The following is an 18,468-nucleotide window of genomic DNA, read 5'->3' on the forward strand; positions in this document are numbered from 1 at the left end:
AGTGAGATATTGGGGAAAGTTGAAATTTATCTAAAAATTTTCTAAAAACTATGAGTTAACAGGAAAGGAAAACCGGACACAACTTTTACCACATATGAAAATGTATTTTCAAGCTGCAGTATTTAAAACATCAGTATATCATCACTGGTAAATCAGTAGAAAAGAGCAGCTCTAAAATAATCTCTGTTATGAATCTGTTGCTGCAAGTGAAGCATATAATTTTCATAACATACATGAAAGTGTAATATTACTTTGTATGTAATATATAGTATATACTATATAATAAATATACATAGAATGTATGAAGAAATTCTTTATTATTAGACCTTCCAAAACAAAATCAATGAAAGCAATACTAATAATGTAATTAGTTTGGAACTCTTTAAGACTAATCTTAATAATTTTATTTTTTATTTTGGTGTTAATAGGTATTGAATCCAGGAACATTCTACTTCTGAACTATACCCCCCACCCTATTTTATTTTTTATTTTGAAACAAATTCTAAGTTGCTAAGGGCCTTGCTAAGTTGCTGAGCTAGCTGCAAACCTGCTATCCTCCTGTATCAGCCTCCCAAGTCCTAGGATTTTAGGCATGTGCTACCACACCCGACTCAAGAATGTATCTTATATTAAGTCTAATTTTAGTTTCGGATTACATAATTTCCTGTTTTGTGACCCCAGGTACTTAATTCCTATTCCTAGTACTTGGGAGCTGAGACAAGAGAATCTGGGTTTGCGGCCAGCCTCAGCTATTTAGTGAGACACTCTACAACTTAGACCCTGTTTCAAAATAAAGAATAATAAAAAAAAAATCAGGCTGGGAATGTTGCTTTGAGGTAGGATGCGCACGCACACACATACACACACACACAATCATTGTGTCCTCTCTATTAGTGTTCTCATTAAGATTTCTCTCTCTCTTTCTCTCTCTCTTTTTTTTTTTTTGAGTACTGGGGGTAGAACCCAGGAGCATTATACTTCCGAACTACACCCCCAGCCCCCTTTTTTATTCTTTATTTTTGAAACAGGGTCTCACTGAGTTGCAAAGGGCCTCACTAAGTAGCTGAGGCAGTCTGCGAACTACGATCCTACTGCCTCAGCCTCCCATATGCTGGGATTACAAGCTTGCGCCACCACTTCGAGTTTGTCATTAAAAATTTTATATGTATATTTAAATTTTATATGAAACTACTAGTGCTGTGGGCTTTTAAAAATATTTTCTGGACTTCCGGGAAGATGGCGACCAAGAAAAGAAATCAGCCCCTTTCATAGCCAGAAAACACCATCACCAGAGAAACAAAAAAATCACCAGGCTCCAGAGAGAAAGCAGACTGAGAACAGAGCCACAGACGCAGCAGCAGCGCTTTACTGCCAGCGGCAGTGGGGAGTTCACTGGATGGCTACAGCAAGCCGAGGTGAGCCGCTGCGGAACAGCCAGGCGGGATTTCTCGGCGCAGAGAGCATCTAAAGCTCCCAGTGGCTGAGCTCAGCACACGCTGCAGGGATTCAGAGTGGAAATCAAAACCAAGAAGAAAAACACCAGCCCCACGGCCAAGGGTGTAGCAGCCGCGCCATATTGCCACCGGTGGCAGCAGCAGCGAATTCAGCGAAGCCAGTACAGCTACATCTGCGTACTCAAGAACAGTGAGTCAAATTGCGGGCCACAGAGGAGAAATCCCAGTACTGTACTCCCTGGGACTTGACCCAGTGGGGGAGGGGCGGTGGCAGAGATATCACACCATAGGAGAACTTGCAACCTGGCACCCCCCACAGTCTAAAGCAGCCTCTATCGACTCTCTGGGTCGGAGACTCTGTGATACAACACAGTAAAGGAGTAGTGGGGTCTGAGATACTACTGACTCGAGATCCAGAACACCTTAAGTGAAGTCATAGTGACCCAAGGGAAGAACCCAGAGAAGGTACAAACTTCCGAAATCATGGGAAAGAGGAATAATACTGGAGCAATGAATGCCCACAACCCCACAACATCAGAACCTGATAAAACTGAAAATCAGAGATTTCTAGAAGATCAAATCAGGAAAATAACTGTAGAAATAATAGAGGTGCTTCGAAAAGAACTCAGAGAGAGCCAAAAAGAGATAAAGGATGCAATTAATGAAGTAAAGGCCTCAATTCAAAGCACAAACAACCGATTAGAACACATGGAGAACAGAATCTCGCTCCTAGAAGATGATCATTCCAAAAATGAACGCATAGTTTCTAATCTAGGAAAAAATATCCAACAGCAGGAATCTGATATTGAAGAAATATGGGCTCATTTTAAGAGCGCTAACCTAAGAATAATTGGAATAGAGGAGGGAAAAGAAAGTGAAAACAAAGGGATCAACAATCTCTTCAAGGAAGTAATAGCAGAAAATTTTCCAGACATAAAGCAAGAGGTTGATACACAGGTCCAGGAAACTTATAGAACTCCCTTTAGACAGGATCGGAGAAGAGGATCCCCACGCCACATAATTGTCAAAATGACCAATGTGGAAGCCAAGCAGAGAATCTTAAAGGCAACAAAAACAAAGGGCCAAGTGACATTCAGAGGCAAACCAATTAGAATCACTCCAGACTTCCCAAACCAAGTTATGAGAGCCTGAAGGGCTTGGAGTAACATATTTTCAATTCTGAAAGAAAACTTCCAGCCAAAAATTTCCTACCCAGCAAAACTTTCTATCAAATTAGATGGAGAAATAAGAAGCTTCCATGACAAACAGAAACTGAAGGAATTTATGTCTTCAAAACCAGCACTAGAGAAAATACTCAAAGAGATTAACTACAAAGAAGAAATAGGTAACACACACCAGAACTAGAGAAACAAGATTTTCCATCCAACAGACAACTAAGATTGGTTATCTGTGGAGATTCATTATTTATGTTAGTCTTTTACCTATCTCTAAAGGGTATTGTTTGCCTTTATTGTTGTTAATTTTTAGGATGTCTAGTTGGAATATTAATATACCTTCAGATATAGCATTTGTGAAATATTTTATCCCATTCTATTAGTAACTGTTAACTCTGTTTACATTGTCTTTGGATATACAATATTTTTTAGGGAGTTTGTATACTCTTCTGTTGCCTGTGCCATTGAAATCATATCCAAGAAATCACTGCCAATTTCAATGTTGTGAGGTTTTATGACCCAGATTTTCTCCTAAAAGTTTATAGTCTTAAGATTTATATTTCGGTCTTTTATCTATTTTGAGTTAATATTTGTATATGGGATTAGGTAAGGGTCCAATTTTATTCTTTTCCATGTAATTATTATTTTTCAACAATATTAGTTAAAAGATTATTTTTTCCACCACCAAATGTTCGTGGAAACCTTGTCAAAAATAACTTGACAATATAGGGAAGAATTTAGCTCTAGGCTTTTATTTAACTCCAATGGTTTATATATCTGCCTTTAGAATAGTACTACACTGTTTCAATTATTGTAGCTTTATATTGTTTGAAATCAGAAATTATATATCTTCTAGCTTTGTTCTTTTTCAAGATCATTTTGGGTATCTAGAGTCCATATTCCATATTAGGATAGATTTTTTTTCCTGAAAAATAAATATATAAATATATGATAGTTTCACCTAAAAAAATAGAAAAAAAATATTCTCTGGTAAGAAAGAAAGTAAAAAGAAATATTGAAATGTTATCCTTAAGTCATCAAAAGCTTGGTATCAGACAAATGAAACTGTTATGTGAGATTATCATTTTTAATTTTGTATAAATTGCTATAATACTTGATGTCCACCACTAAGCCAAGCATGGGAGGGAGGGATGGGGAGAGAATGGGGTGGGGATCGGGTGGGGGCTGACTGGGCGATGTGTGCATGTATGTCTACAAAAGTTTGTATCCCACTATGATGTATGAATACAGTGCACCAATTAAAAAAAAAAGGAAAAAAATATTTTCTGGAGGTGAGGGTTATAGTTCATTGGTAGAGTGCTTGCCTAGCATTTATGAAGCTGTGGGTTTTATCCCAGCACTACAAACAAACAAAATTCTAAACAGAACAATTCTGTTTTTCTTATGTTAGTAGCTTACAAGTACTGATTTGCAGAAGGAAGTGATATGAAAATTGGATCAAATGTGTTACACAATCCCTTCCCCCAATAGTGTTTTTTAAAATATGTACCTTACTGAAATAAAACAATTACCTTGTTGCAACCTGAGTATTTTGTCAAAGTTTAGTTATCTATTTCTCTTAAGTTTTCACTAGAAGATATAATTGCAACTTCTAAACTCGGATTTTTTTTTTTTTTCCTTTTTTGGTGGTACTGGGGTTCTTGGGAACCCTTCTACCTCAGGGCTACACTCCCAGACCTTATTTTTATACTTTTTATTTGGAAACAGGGTCTCTTAAGCCAGTGTGGCTGGCTTCAAACCTGCGCGATCGATCCTCGCGATCGATCCTCCTGTCTCTGCCTCCCAAGCGTGGGGGATTACAAGCATGCGCCACCACACCCGGCGTTAAACATGGATATTGAGCAAAAGAGCACTAAGTAAGTTAAAAGTGCTAGATTCTTAAAATTTTCTAGGACTTAGTCCTTGTTTGTAGAGGTGGTGGTTGTTTTAAGCACTGTCTTGTGTGGGAAAATGTCTATGAGAAATATAAATTAGCTTCTTCTTTCTAGCCCCCAAATAAACTTTTTAGTGTAACTTTAGATTTGGCTATATTTTTCATGTAGTGCTCAAAATTCTGTGGTATTTTTGTTTGTTTTGCTTAGGTAATGACTGGTAGATGAGGATTTTGCTAATGATTCCACTGTACTTGTTTAGGTTTTCAAGATGATTCAAGTAAGTATGCAGGTTTTAAAAGCACTGTGCTAGCTGACCATGGTGGCACATGCCTGTAATCCTGGTACCCAGGAGTCTGAGATGAGGATGATTGCAGTTTCAAGGCCAGCCTCAAGAATTTAGCAAGATCCTCAGCAACTTAGCAAGACTTTGAAAATAAAAAGAACTGGGGATGTAGGTTGGGGGCAGAACACCTGTGGATTCAATACCCAGCACCAAGTAAGAAAGAAAGAGGGGAGGGGTGGAACTCAAGATCTAAGATGCTCACTCAGCATCTTGCTAAATGCAGATTCTGAATCAGCACATCTGGAGTAGGGTCTCACTGTCTGCATTTCTAACTCAAAGACGATGTGATACTTCTGGCAAGGTTCTAAAGTGTTAAGTTGCTTTGATAGACTAAGTTGTCATGTTGTTATTAAAAATTCTTTTATTCTTGATCTTGTATTAAGATATCTTATTAGGTGAGTTTCATATACTTTTTCTCATTTAATTCTCACAGAGAAAAATATTAGCTACGTAGCTACAAGAGATTAAAATCATATTATGCTTAAAGTTTAAAAGGAACTAAAGTTAAAGCTTTTAGGAAGTATTATATACATTCTCTACCTTAAGAAAACAAAATGTTTTGGGAGCAATATCATTAAAACTAAAATGCATTTTCTCAGAAAATACCAGAAGAAACTGTCAAAGCATCATAGTTAGATTAGGGTCATAGAATCACAGGCACTTTCTCTTTTTCTTCAGTCTAAAATATTTTCATTGTGCCTATATTTTTGTTACAATAAGAAGTAAAAATGCCTCCAAGGAACAGATCTCTAAGTTAAATAAATACTTGACAATTCATCTGCAAATCAAGATTTCAGTAGAAAGATGAGCAGAGAATAACTCGTACAAATAGTAAATGAATAATTAAAAAAATTAAAAACTGTAGTCAGTCATTTTACATGTACCCGAATAGGTACCTAACTTTTCTATAAAGAAATGTTTTAGAGCTAACTACCAATGCTGCTTGAGGCACAACAAAACCAATTTATTCATTCATTTTTGGTGGTATTATTCAACCTTCCAAAAGGCAATATGACCAACACAAAGATAGATCCATAAATACTTAATACAATAACAATAGAATACAAAAGTATTACACACACTCCAAGTGCCACTATATAAAAATGATTACATGGGGAAAGACAGTTTTTGAAATAAAAATTGCTTTTATTTGAGGGTAAAGAGATGATATTACAGAGAATCTGGCAAGACTTTTTTCAACTTAAAAAAAATCTACATTTGCCGGGTGTAGTGGTGCACCCTTGTAATCCCAGAGCTTGGGAGGCAGAGACAGGAGGATCCTTGCAGGTTCAAAGCCAGCCTTGCTGGCTTAAGAGACCCTGTTTCCAAATAAAATATAAAATAGGTCTGAGAGAGTAGCCCGGAGGTAGAAGGGTTTCATCCCCAGTACCACACACACAAAAAAAGAAATCTACATTTAATAGCCTTTTGACTATTAAGGGAATGAAATACACCTTTCTTATTATGGATGCTTAGGTTTTTGTGTCTTTTGTTTCATTTCCTTTTCTTTTCTTTTCTTTCCTTTTATGGTACTGGTGGTTTAACCCAGGGTCATTCTCCCTCTGAGCTTCACCCCAGCCAGATTTTTTATACTTTATTTTGAAACAGGGTCTCACTAAGTTGCAGAGGGCCTCACTAAGTAGCTGAGGCTGACTGCGAACCTGTGATCCTCCAGTCTCAGCCTCCCAAGAACTGGGATTACAAGCATGCGCCATCAGTGCCTGGCTGGTTTTTGTGTTTTTAGCCTTCTTCAGATTATTTCCTATAGAATTTTCCTATATCAGACACTAGTCTTTTTTTTTTTTTTTTTTTTTTTTTTAATTGAACCTAGGGGCATTCTACTTCTGAGCTACACACCGAGACCCATTTTTACTCTTTATTTTGAAACATGGTCTCACTAGTTGCTAAGCTGGCCGCAAACCTGTAATCCTCCTATCTCAGCCTCTCAAGTACTGGGGTTACAAGTGTGCACCACCACACCTGGCTAAAAACTACTCTTTATTGTGATTCGTTTTTAACTTTCCTATTACTAAAGGCAACTATTTATTCTAAAAAATTTTTTTATCTTACCTCATATACTATACAGTTATTGTCCAAGAATTGTACAGGGAACATAGAGTTGAAACCACAAGGAAATTATGATTTTAAGAAATAGAAAGATATTAAAATATTTCACAAGTAATTGAAGAACATCAGGCATTTAAAAATAATTTGTAATTTCTTGTTTCAGTTTCTTTTTTCTTCTGTGTCCAAAGTTGCACCCAAAATAGTGCAGTTGGATCACTATTTAGTGGCCTACTCACTACCAGCTGGAACTCCTTAGGTACTGAGTGCCAAAAATGCCTTCAAAGTTTTCTTTGGGTTGGTGAGCCAGTACTACCTTGACAGTTGACCTAGTCTCTTGAAGAATGCGTTATTTCTTTTTAGAATAGGTTAACTTCATGTCATAGTGTTCAGGACGAAGCTTTACACTTGACACAAATGAGTTCAAATGAGTTCAGTGTATTAGGGAAATAAATATAAGGATTCTGGGTCTTGTTTCATTCCAAAATTAGTAATTTAGAAATTTAGGAGACAGGACTTGTTTTGGATGACACTTTTGTACTATTTTAATCAATATTTTAAATCCCATGTCATTAATCCCATTTCTAGGAATCTTTCCCATAGAAATCTTGGAAGGTATAACATTTCTTGAGCTAGGATGTTTATTTACAGTATTATTATTGGTAATATAAAAAAATTAAGTTTTAAAAAGAAAACCAGCCAGGCATCGTGGCACATGCTTGTAATCCCAGTACTTGGGAAGCTGAGACAGTAAGATTATGGGTTCGAGGACAGCCTCAATTACTTAGAGAGACCTTTTTTCAAAAATTAGGGCTGGGGTATATCCTGGAGATAGAATGCCTCTGGGTTCCATCCCCAATACTGCAAAAAAAAAAAAAGGAAAATCAGTTAACCAACAACAGCATACTTACCTATATAGACATAAATAGGGAAATGATTAACATATGGTAATCTTGTACGTGTATTTTCTTCTTGTTTTTGAGACAGGGTTTCACTGTGTTGTCCAGGCTGATATTAAACCCCTGAGTTCAGGTATCTTCTCTTTCAGCCTCCTGGGTAGCTGGGATTATAGGCACAAACCACTGTGCCCAGTGCTTAAATTTGTGTTTTTAAAGGAAGTTGAACTCTGTATCCTGGATACCGTATTAACAAACAGTACATCATGAAAGAAAAAAAAGTTTAAAAAGTTAAGTTTGAACAGTATTGTTAGTATGATTGCAGTCTTTGAATAAAATATGTGCACGTGTATTTGTTAAATAAGGACTACAAAGTGATTATATTATTTAAGCAGATAAGTAGAACCAAGATTTTCAGAGGTGCACAGAGGTGCAGTAATACTTTCTTTGCTTTCTGGCATACAGTTGGTTCCTCCATCAATTACAGTTCCTCCAACTACCAGTTACATTTAATGGAAGAGCCTATATTTTGAATCTCTTAAAAATGTTTTGAAAGAATAGATCTAGTAAACTAATAGGACAGTAAGCGGCACTGTCTTTTCAAAGATACTGTAGGCTCAGAATTTTAACAAGTCTTGACTGTTTCTCCCTTTTCTCTCACCTCTTCATTACTTCATTTGTTGGATCCAACCTATTCATCTTTCTTACTTACCTTTATTATTCTTATTGCCATTACCTTAATTCATATTGTATTTCTATTTTTTTTTTCGGTACTAGGGATTAAATAAGGTCTTGTACCTCTGAGCTATACCCGCGGCCCTATTTTATTATTTTATTTGAAATAGTGTCTAAGTAGTGGAGGGCCTCACGAAGTTGCTGAGGCTGGCTGCAAACCTGTGATCCTCCTATCTTAGCCTCCCAAGTACTGGGATTACAAATGTGAGCCACCACATCCAGTTATTTCTTTATGTTTTGGTTATTGCAGTAGCCTATAAAATCATATCCCCTTTCTAGCTTTAGCACATTCCATTTCCATTTTGAAAAGTATCTAAGTATATGATAGCCCACATTATTAATGTTCTTGTAGAAGTTTTGTTTTATATGTTTCTAGCTGTAACAGTATACCCCAATAAAAATGTTACTTTTAGCAGTTTGTACCTCTTCACAAAGAAATAACTGGGTTGTTTTTGTTTTTGTGGTGCTTGGGACTGAACCCAGGGCCCCAGACATGCTGGACAAGTACACTACCACCAGCCCCAGTTAAATAATTTTTTATCTTACCTGGTTTTATTAGTGGGGAAAGAAAGTAAAGAAAAAGGGTATGCAGGAGCTGATATTACTGTGTTTCAGTACTGGTGATCTATCCCTAAATATAGTAATTATTAAGTAGGTTTGTATATTGACCAAACTCTTTTAGAAATGGAAAATGCTTACAAAACTATAAAGACAGATTGTAGCCAAGATTTAAAATGGGTATATTTATGGAAAGAGATGGATGGTAAATTGTTTTTGAGGGTAGGAACTTTATAATGAATAAGCATGTCTGTTCTTCTAGTATCTTTAAGCTTTTACTTTATTCTTTTGATGTCCTTAATCTTCTGTTTGAGAAATCCGCTGCTGAACTAAGAAGAAAGAAGATTATTTTGATCTCTGTCAAGACTAGCATTGTATGAAGACTGCAGAAATCTGGAACATTTAGCTGGGTGTGGTAATGAACACCTGTATTTCTTAGTACTTGGGAAGTATTTCAGTTTGGAGACCAGCCTTAGCAACTTAGTGAACCTCTCAGCAGCCTAGTAAGACCTATTTCAAAGCAAAAAATAAAAAAGCGCTTAGGAGTGGCCAGGCGAGGTGGCGCATGCTTGTAATCCCAGCATTCGGGAGGCTGAGACTGGAGGATCGCGGTTCGTGGACAGCCTCAGCTACTTAGTAAGGCCCTCCACAACTTAGTGAGACCCTGTTCCAAGGTAAAGAATAAAAAAAATATGGCAGAGGGTGTAGCTTGGAGGTCAAATGCCTCTGGGTTCCATCCCCAGACCTGCCCCCCCCCCCAAAAAAAAAAAAAACACCTCTAGGAGTGTATCTTGGAGGTAGAATGCCCCTGGGATCAATCCTCAGTACCAAAAAAATAATATTAATAATAAAAAAAAGGAAATCTGGAAATTTTGCTAGAGTTGGTTAGTTAGTATTTCCTTGAAAACTGGAGGGCATTATAGGGAAGATATAGCATCTGGAGCTTTTTTTCTTCAATGACATTCTGAGTTGCCATTCCATTACTTACCTTGCGCCCTTTGAGAAGCAGTTTTAATAACCAAATGTTACTCAAGGAATGTGTCATATTCCTTTTGGGTAGGAACAGAAAACTAATTTAGAGTAGTTGGCTTAATGAAAGTGAGTTGGCTTCTGTAACTTTCCAGCTCTTGGAGTCTAATACTGGAGGATTGTAGGTTTGAAACCAGCAGAGGGTAACTTAGCAAAATCCTATTTCTAAAAAGTAAAAAGGGTTGGGGTATAGCTCAGTGGCAGAATGCTCCTGAGTTTATGAGGTGTAGGGGTGCATGCCTATAATCTCAGTACTTGGAAAACTGAGACACAGGAGGTTTGCAGGTTTGGGACCAGCCTTAGGTAGAAACTTTGTGAGGCCCTCAGCAATTTAGCAAGACCCTGTTTTCAAATGAAAAAATAAAATACGGCTGTGAATATAACTCAGAGATAGAATGCCCCTAGTTTGAATCCCCAGTACCACAAAAACACACAAAAAAAGAATGCCCCTGGGTTCAGTTCCTAGTCAGAAGAAAAGGAGAACAGGAAGAGAAGGTAAGGGAAAGAAAAGAAAAAGGGAGAGAAAGTGAATTGTTAATAACTATGATTATTTTCCTCACAGTAAAGCTTCCAAATGTTTCTTTAAGACTTAACAACTGCCACCTACCTCCTCTAGGAAGTTTTCTCTTTTTTCTTTCTTCTTCTTTGTGGTACTGGGGGTGGAACCCAGGGGCATTCTACCTCTGAGCTACACCCCCAGTCCTATTTTTTTATTCTTTATTTTGAAACAGGGTCTCATTGAGTTGCAGAGGGCCTCACTAAGTACCTGAGGCTGGTACCTGAAGCTAGATACTCCTGTCTCAACCTCCCAAATGCTGGGATTACAAGTGTGAACCACCACGCCTGGCCCCTGGTTTCTTTCTAGCTTTTCCTATTCTCCCTTCTCCGAGTTTACTTGGATTTTATTTATGACCTATGTACCTTTACCAAAAAAAAAAAAAAATCTATATTCTGTATTGGAAACTCTTCCTAAAGCAGGATACAAGCTGGGCCATTCAGGAGGCAGAGACTAGAGAGAGGCTCACGGTTTGTGGACAGCCTCAGCTACTTAGCAAGGCCCTTCACAACTCAGTGAGATCCTGTTTCAAAAAAATAAAAAGACTAAAAAATAGGGCTCAGGGTGTAGCTCGAAGGTAGAATGTCCCTGGGTTTTGTCCCCAGTACTGCCCCCCCCCAAAAAAAAGAGGGGAAATAAAAGCAGGATACATGTCTTACTTTTCTTGTATCTAGTAGTACTTAATGCAACATGATACACATTGTATAGAACTCAACAAATATTTCCTGATCAAATTATTAGTTGTGAAATTTATATAGGAAAAAGTTCATGAATTTTCAATGTGTGGAGATGTGTTTGGAGTGAGAAGAATTAGAATTTTCTATACCTGAAGGGAAACCACTGAAAAATTTTAAGGGGAGAGTCATCTGCTCAAATTTATTTTTAAATTAGTCTGATGCAGCCTGGCGTGGGGGCGCACAGTTGTAATCCCTGCACTTGGGAGGTGGAGACAGGAAGATAGCGCAGGTTTGAATCCAGCCGTGCTGGCTTAAGAGACTCTGTTTCCAAATAAAAAATGTATAAAAATGGGTCTGAGAGTGTAGCCCAGAGGTAGAAGGGTTTCCAGGAACCTCAGTACTATATATATATATATATATATATATATATATATATATATATATATATATATATATATATATATATATAAAAATTAGTCTGATGCAAGCTGGATGTGGTGGCCTACAAGCTTGTAATCCCAACACTTGGGAGGCTGAGACAGGATCACAAGTTTGAGGCCAGCCTCAGCTACTTTGTGAGGCCCTCTGTAACAGAGAGACCCTGTTTCAAAGTAAAGAATAAAAAATAGGGCTGGGTGTAGCGCTCAAAGGTAGAATGCCCCTGGCTTCAATCCCCGGACCCATACACACACACACACACACACACACACACACACACACACACAGTGGGGAAGCTAACTCTAGAGATTCTAAGTCTAGAAGATGGAAACCCAAGTAGGCCATTGTAAGAACATAGGAAAGAAGAAATCCAAAGATCATAGAACAGAGGTAGTACAGTAAGATTAAAAAAAAAGAACAGATTTAAGAAATCTAGATAAATTGGTGACTTACTTGATATGTAGGATAAGGCAGAGAGAATATCTTGACTAAATCTTATACTTAAATTACAGAAGGAACATGAGAGGAGGGAGAGTAGCAGTAACTTTTGTAACTGAGGTGAGTTTTAAACATAGTAAATTTAAATTTGCTATAGGACAGCCAGTTGGAGATGTCCAGCAGTCAATTGGTTGTCCAAGTGTCCATTTTAGGGAGAGGTCAAGACTGAGAGTCATTAGCTTAGCATACAGTTCCAAAGTAGGAGTGGCTAGTGTTTGTCCTTAGAAAGTATGAATTGTAGAGTTGTAAAACTTTCTTCTTTACTGCTTTCTCTGGTATCTATAGTAGCCCAGACGATTTGCTGTGGTTTACATTCTGTAATTAAAAAAAAAAAATTATGTACTTTGTTCCAACCTAAATTGGAGAAGAAGTGCCATCTGAATTGAGGAAAATTTTGCAAAAACAATTGACATTCATGCTTCAAAAATGTCAGCATCTTGGGAGGTTAAAAATATAGGTTGAGCTGGGCATGGTAGCACAACACATTTAATCCCAGTACTTGGAAGACTGAGACAGGAGGATCTCAGGTTCGTGGCCATTTTCAGCTACTTAGCGGGGTCCTCTGCAACTTAGTGAGACCAGTTTCAAAATAAAGAATTAGAAATAGGACTGGGGGTATAGCTTGGAGGTAGAATGTCCATAAGTTCAATTCCCAGTACCACACACACAGAAAAAGTGTGTGTGTGTGTGTGTGTGTGTGTGTGTGTGTGTTGAGGAACTGTTACAAATTAAAGGAGACTAAAAAGAATATGACATCCAAATGCAGCCTAATCCTGACACTGAATTATTATTTTCAGAAAATTATTGGGACAGTTGGGGAAATTAAATCTGGACTGTATAGTAGGCAACAGTATCTTTGTTAAATTTAAGTGTGATAATTCATTGTATAGAAGAATATCTTATTTATTTATTTATTTTTTGGTGGTACTGGGGGTGGAACCCAGATGCTTTCTACCTCCAGGCTATACTCCCAGACCTATTTTATATTTTATTTGGATACAGGGTCTCATTAAGTTACTGAGAGCCGCTGAGGCTGGCTTTGAACCTGTGGGATCCTCTGGTCTCAGCCTCCCAAGTGCGGGGATTACAAGCATGCACCACCATGCCCGGCCGAGAATATCTTATTTCTTAAAGTGCCATAATGCATCTAGCCCAAGTGGTTTAGCACAAAATAAGTGTGTATGCATAAAATATATAAAGATAAAGGAATTTGCTTTATCAGGGTGTGTGTGTTTGTGGGGTGTGTGTGTGTGTGTGTGTGTGTGTGTGTATGTTACTAGAGATTGAACCCAGAGCCATTCTACCTCTGAGCTACAATGCCTATTTTATTATCTTTATTTTTATTTTTTTGAAACAAAATCTCACTAAGTTGCAGAGGGCCTCACAAAATTACTAAGGCTGGCAACAAACCTGTCATCCTCCTATCTCAGCCTCCTAAGTACTGGGATTACAGGCATTCATCACTGCCCAGTGCATTATAAGGGTTTCTTTTGTGAAAATATATTTTTATAAAGATGTCTTTTTCTTGAAATATTTCTAATTATGGCTGTACACTGAAAGTCAAATAAGATTGTATTTCTCCATTGATTATGGGAGATTAAGATAAAATAGCATTCCTTGTAAAGCAGCTGGCTTATCATGGAGTTCTTCTCTTTGCAACCAGACCTACTAAGTAAATGGACCGGAATTATTGTGATCTATTATTGATAAGCTCTGTTTTTGTCAGAATAAGGTAGGTTAGCCATACACTCAGTGGCTTTACACAACCAGTATTTATTTTTGCTCAAGTAACCTTGTCTAGTAGTTGTGTCAGGGAATAGATCTGCTCTACACAGCAACTTGAGAAACCACAGTGATTGAGTTTCTGACAGTAAGTACAACTGGACATCTGGAGCATCAGGACTCCACAGTGACCACCACAGGGAAATACTGAGCTGCAGGGTCTTCCTTTCACTTTTCTGTATTTCAGTCATGAGATGACAGGTCACTTTCACTTACAGCCTGTTAACCAGAGCAAGTATCATGGCCCTGCTGTTAAGGAAGGGTCTGGGCAGGTGGGGAGTACATGGATATTTGGTGAGTGTTGTCCCATAAATAGTTTATTTCAATCTGTGTAGATTCTTTATATGGGTAAAAAATAAAAAATAGAAAAAAATACAAAGTTTTAGCACAAAAGTTTTATGCTAGAGAGTGGCTTACTGCTTTTTTGTTGGCTGTTTCTTACATAACCCCTTTCAATTTATTGCCTTCAAAATCATGTGGTAGAGGCTGGGCATGGTGGTGCACGCTTGTAATCCCTCCGCTTGGGAGGCGGAGAGAGGAGGATCAGGCAAGTTCAAAGCCAGCTGCTCTGGCTTAAGAAACCCTGTTTCCAAATAAAAATATAAAATGGGTCTGGGAGTGTAGCACGGAGGTAGAAGGGTTTCCAGGAACGTACCACCAAAACAACAACAATAAAAACAAACAAACAAACAAACAAAAATCATGTGGCAGAAGCTGAGACAGGAGGACCACAGGTTCAAGGCCAGCATGTAGTAATTTATTGAGACCCTGTTTCAAAATAAAAAGTAAAATGGGCTGGGATTGCATCTGAGAGGTAGAATGCCCCAGTACCCCACTACCACAAAAACAAACAAATCTGTAGCAAATGCAAACTAGATTTAAGAGAAGATTAGCAATTAGCTAATTAGTAATTAGCTTAGAGTATATCATTTGGAGAGCTCATGGAATTTTGAAATTTTGCTTTGTCATTTAACTCTTAATGATAGCTACATTTAAATAGTACTTTGACCCAGCGTAAAATTTGAAACTTTTTTTTTTTTTTTTTTTGGTGGTACTGGGGTTCCTGGAAGCCCTTCTACCTCCCGGCTACACTCCCAAACCTATTTTATACTTTTTATTTGGAAACAGGGTCTCGTAAGTCAGCGCAGCTGGCTTTGAACCTGCGCGATCCTCCTGTCTCTGCCTCCCAAGTGCAGGGATTACAAGCATGCACCACCATGCCAGGCAAAATTTGAGACTTTTAAAAAAGAGCCAGGTGCCATGGCACATGCCTACAATCCTAGTGTTTGGGAGGTTGAGACAGGAGGATTGCAGGTTCAAGGCCAGCCTCAGCAATTTAAAGGAGAACCTGTTTAAAAATTTTTAAAAAGGTTTGAAGGTATAATTTGGAGGTAGAATTCCACTGGGTTCAATCCCCAGTCTCAAAAAGAAGAAGAAACTTTTCCCTGGGATGCTTTTCTCCTTAAGATATATGTTGTTTATATTAAAAATAGCATTAGGTAATGTATTTTAGGGTCTACCAGCCCTTTGTATTAACCCTATATATAATAAGTCCTTTATTCTTCTACATTTAGGTGTTAAACATTTCTCAGAGGTATAACTTCTGATATATTTCTAAACAAATATCCAAACTTTTCTACTTCATAGTTATTTATCTCAAATACATTTGAAATACCTGCATGGTTTGATTAAACCTACATACAGTTTGTTATCTGCATAGGTAATTATTTCTTGAGTTATGACACTAATTTCTAATACTAGAATTTTAATGGAACCGCAAGTGATAGAAAACATCATTTTGAATATTTTATTTTATGATATTTGCTCTAAATTTATTATAGACAAAGTAATTGAGTTAGATTCCTCAAATGAATTGATCCTTCTACCAAGTATACTTCCTTTTATTGAATTCACTAAATTATAGGCCAAAAGCCCTTATCAGATAAAGTTCTCGGGTTCAGCAGTGTTTCACAATAATTCCCAATGGGAGTTTTGTTCCAAAACCATATGTTTGGGGGCAGGAGAAATCACCAAAGCCATATCATAACTGCAGAATGAAAGAGAGAGAATTATATTAATAGTAAGCATGTATAAAGCTTCTTTTTTTTTTTCTTTTGGTGGGACTGGGGGTGGAACCCAGAGGCTTTCTACCTCTGGGCTATACTCCCAGACCTTTTTTACATTTTATTTGGAAACAGGGTCTAAGTTGCTGAGAGCCTCACTAAGTAGAGGAAGCTGCCTTCAAACCTGTGCAATCCTCCTGTCTCAGTCTCCCAAGCTGTGGGATTCCAAGCGTGCACCACCACGCCCGTCTCTAAAGCTTCTTTTAACTTTAATTCAGGTATAGTTAGAGGATTGAGGATTTTTTTAGTAATTCATATTTCATTCTCTCTCTCTCTCTCTCTCTCTCTCTCTCTCTCTCTCTCTCTCTCTCTCTCTTTAGTGGTACTGGGGTTCCTGGAAACCCTTCTACCTCCGGGCTACACTCCCAGACCTATTTTTATATTTTTATTTGGTGATTTTTGACCTTTGTTTTAACACATAAAGATGATATAAATCTTATCCTATAATAATATATTGTAATAGTTGCCCCAAGGATCTCTAGAGCTGCCTTCATTTTTGCAGGAGTAATGCTAATAGAACAAACACATCAGAAATTCTTAGGTATTTATTATTTGTATCAAACATACTTAGGACCCAGATATTAGCTTTTTTTATTTTTTGAGGTACTGGGAATGGAACCAAGGGGCCTTGTACCTCCAAGCTACACCCCCAGCCTTGTTTTTTAGCCTTCTTATTTTTGAAACGGTCACTGAGTTGCAAAGGGCCTCGTTAAGTAGCCGAGGCTGTCCGTGAACCCAGATCTTCCTGTCTCAGCCTCCCAAATGCTGGGATTACAAGCGTGCGCCACCACATGCTAGATACTAAAACAGTGAACTCTTATTTCATCATTTATTTTTGCTGAAAAAGTGCAGAGTAAAAGGATATACATCTAGTTTTCATTTTCTTTTCTTGTGTGTATTGGGGGTGGCTGTGGCAGTGACAGTGAAAGCAGTGGCAGTGGCTCCTGCTGCTGCTGCTCCTGTTCCTCCTCCTCTTCTTCCTCCTGGGCCTTGAACCCAGGGGCACCTTACCTCTGAGCTCAAGTTTCTGAGAGCCTCATTAAATTTCTAAGACTGGCTTTGAAACTGCGATTTTCTTATTTCATCCAAGTACTGGGATTACAGGTGTGGACCACTACACTTGGGTTTGGTATTCATTTCTTTATCATTATCTCCTGTGGAAAGATATATGTAGAAAAAATTGTACTCAGTTGCTGCAAATTGTTGTAATTTCATTTGTGGTAGTTCTTTCTCCAAATTTTTGCTCTTTATCTAAACATATTCTTTTGAAAGAGAAGGAAAGCTAATGAAAAAAAATTTTTAGTATAGTTTCTCCAAATTTATGTTTCCTAATAAAAGTAGGTAATTGCCATTTGGTAGGTTTCATTCACATTTGCTTTAGGTGTTTGAATTTGTTTTTCTTTAAAGCTAAGGTAGAAGTTGATCCCTATTTTTCACAGTTATAAACTATTGTTTTGTGAAGAAACTGAGAAGTATCACTGCAGCTTTGAAAAATATAAACACTAAAGAATCTTTCCATTTTTTAACCCATTTTGTCCTATTATCCCAGAAGTGCAACACATATACACATAACACCTAATTTGAACAACAAATAAACTACTTATGATAACTTTAAAATAATATTTGAATGTTTATTATGTTCACAGAATTGAAAACTTGGACTTAATGGTTTCCAATTAGGAAACAACAGGTGTTTAATACCAGTTGTTTCACAGAAACATAAAAAAACCACAAGAGTACCCACAAGCATTTTATTTTCAAAGTGAATCTTACCAACCAGTTAAATTTTAAGTAAAGACATTTAAAGTATCATTTTAAAACTTTTTTAATTAAAGAGAGGCTATTTTAATATTAAAGGTAAGGCAAGAAAGACTTCAGAATAAAAGACAGCACTTCTATATTGTTCTTCAGTTGACAATATAATATTGATGTATTTATGTACTGTATTATCTTCTTTTGTTTATGTGTTTCTGTAAACTTAATTTTGATCCTTGTTTCTAAAGAATGATTTTGAACACATCCCATGGTAAAACTTCAAGTATTTATTCAGTAGAAAAGAAGCTTTTGGTTATGTAGGCAAGCTTCTTGTGTGGCAAGTGCATGACTGGAAAACAAGATATTATTTTGAGCGGACTTCCGGGAAGATGGCGACCGAGAAAAGCGGGGCTTAAGAGTCCCGCTAACAACCAATCTCCATTACCACAAAAAGAGCGCCTTTCATAGCCAGAAAACACCATCACCAGAA

Source organism: Muscardinus avellanarius (assembly GCF_963383645.1).
Source record: "Muscardinus avellanarius genome assembly, chromosome: 1".
In the NCBI taxonomy this organism is placed as follows: Eukaryota; Metazoa; Chordata; class Mammalia; order Rodentia; family Gliridae; genus Muscardinus; species Muscardinus avellanarius.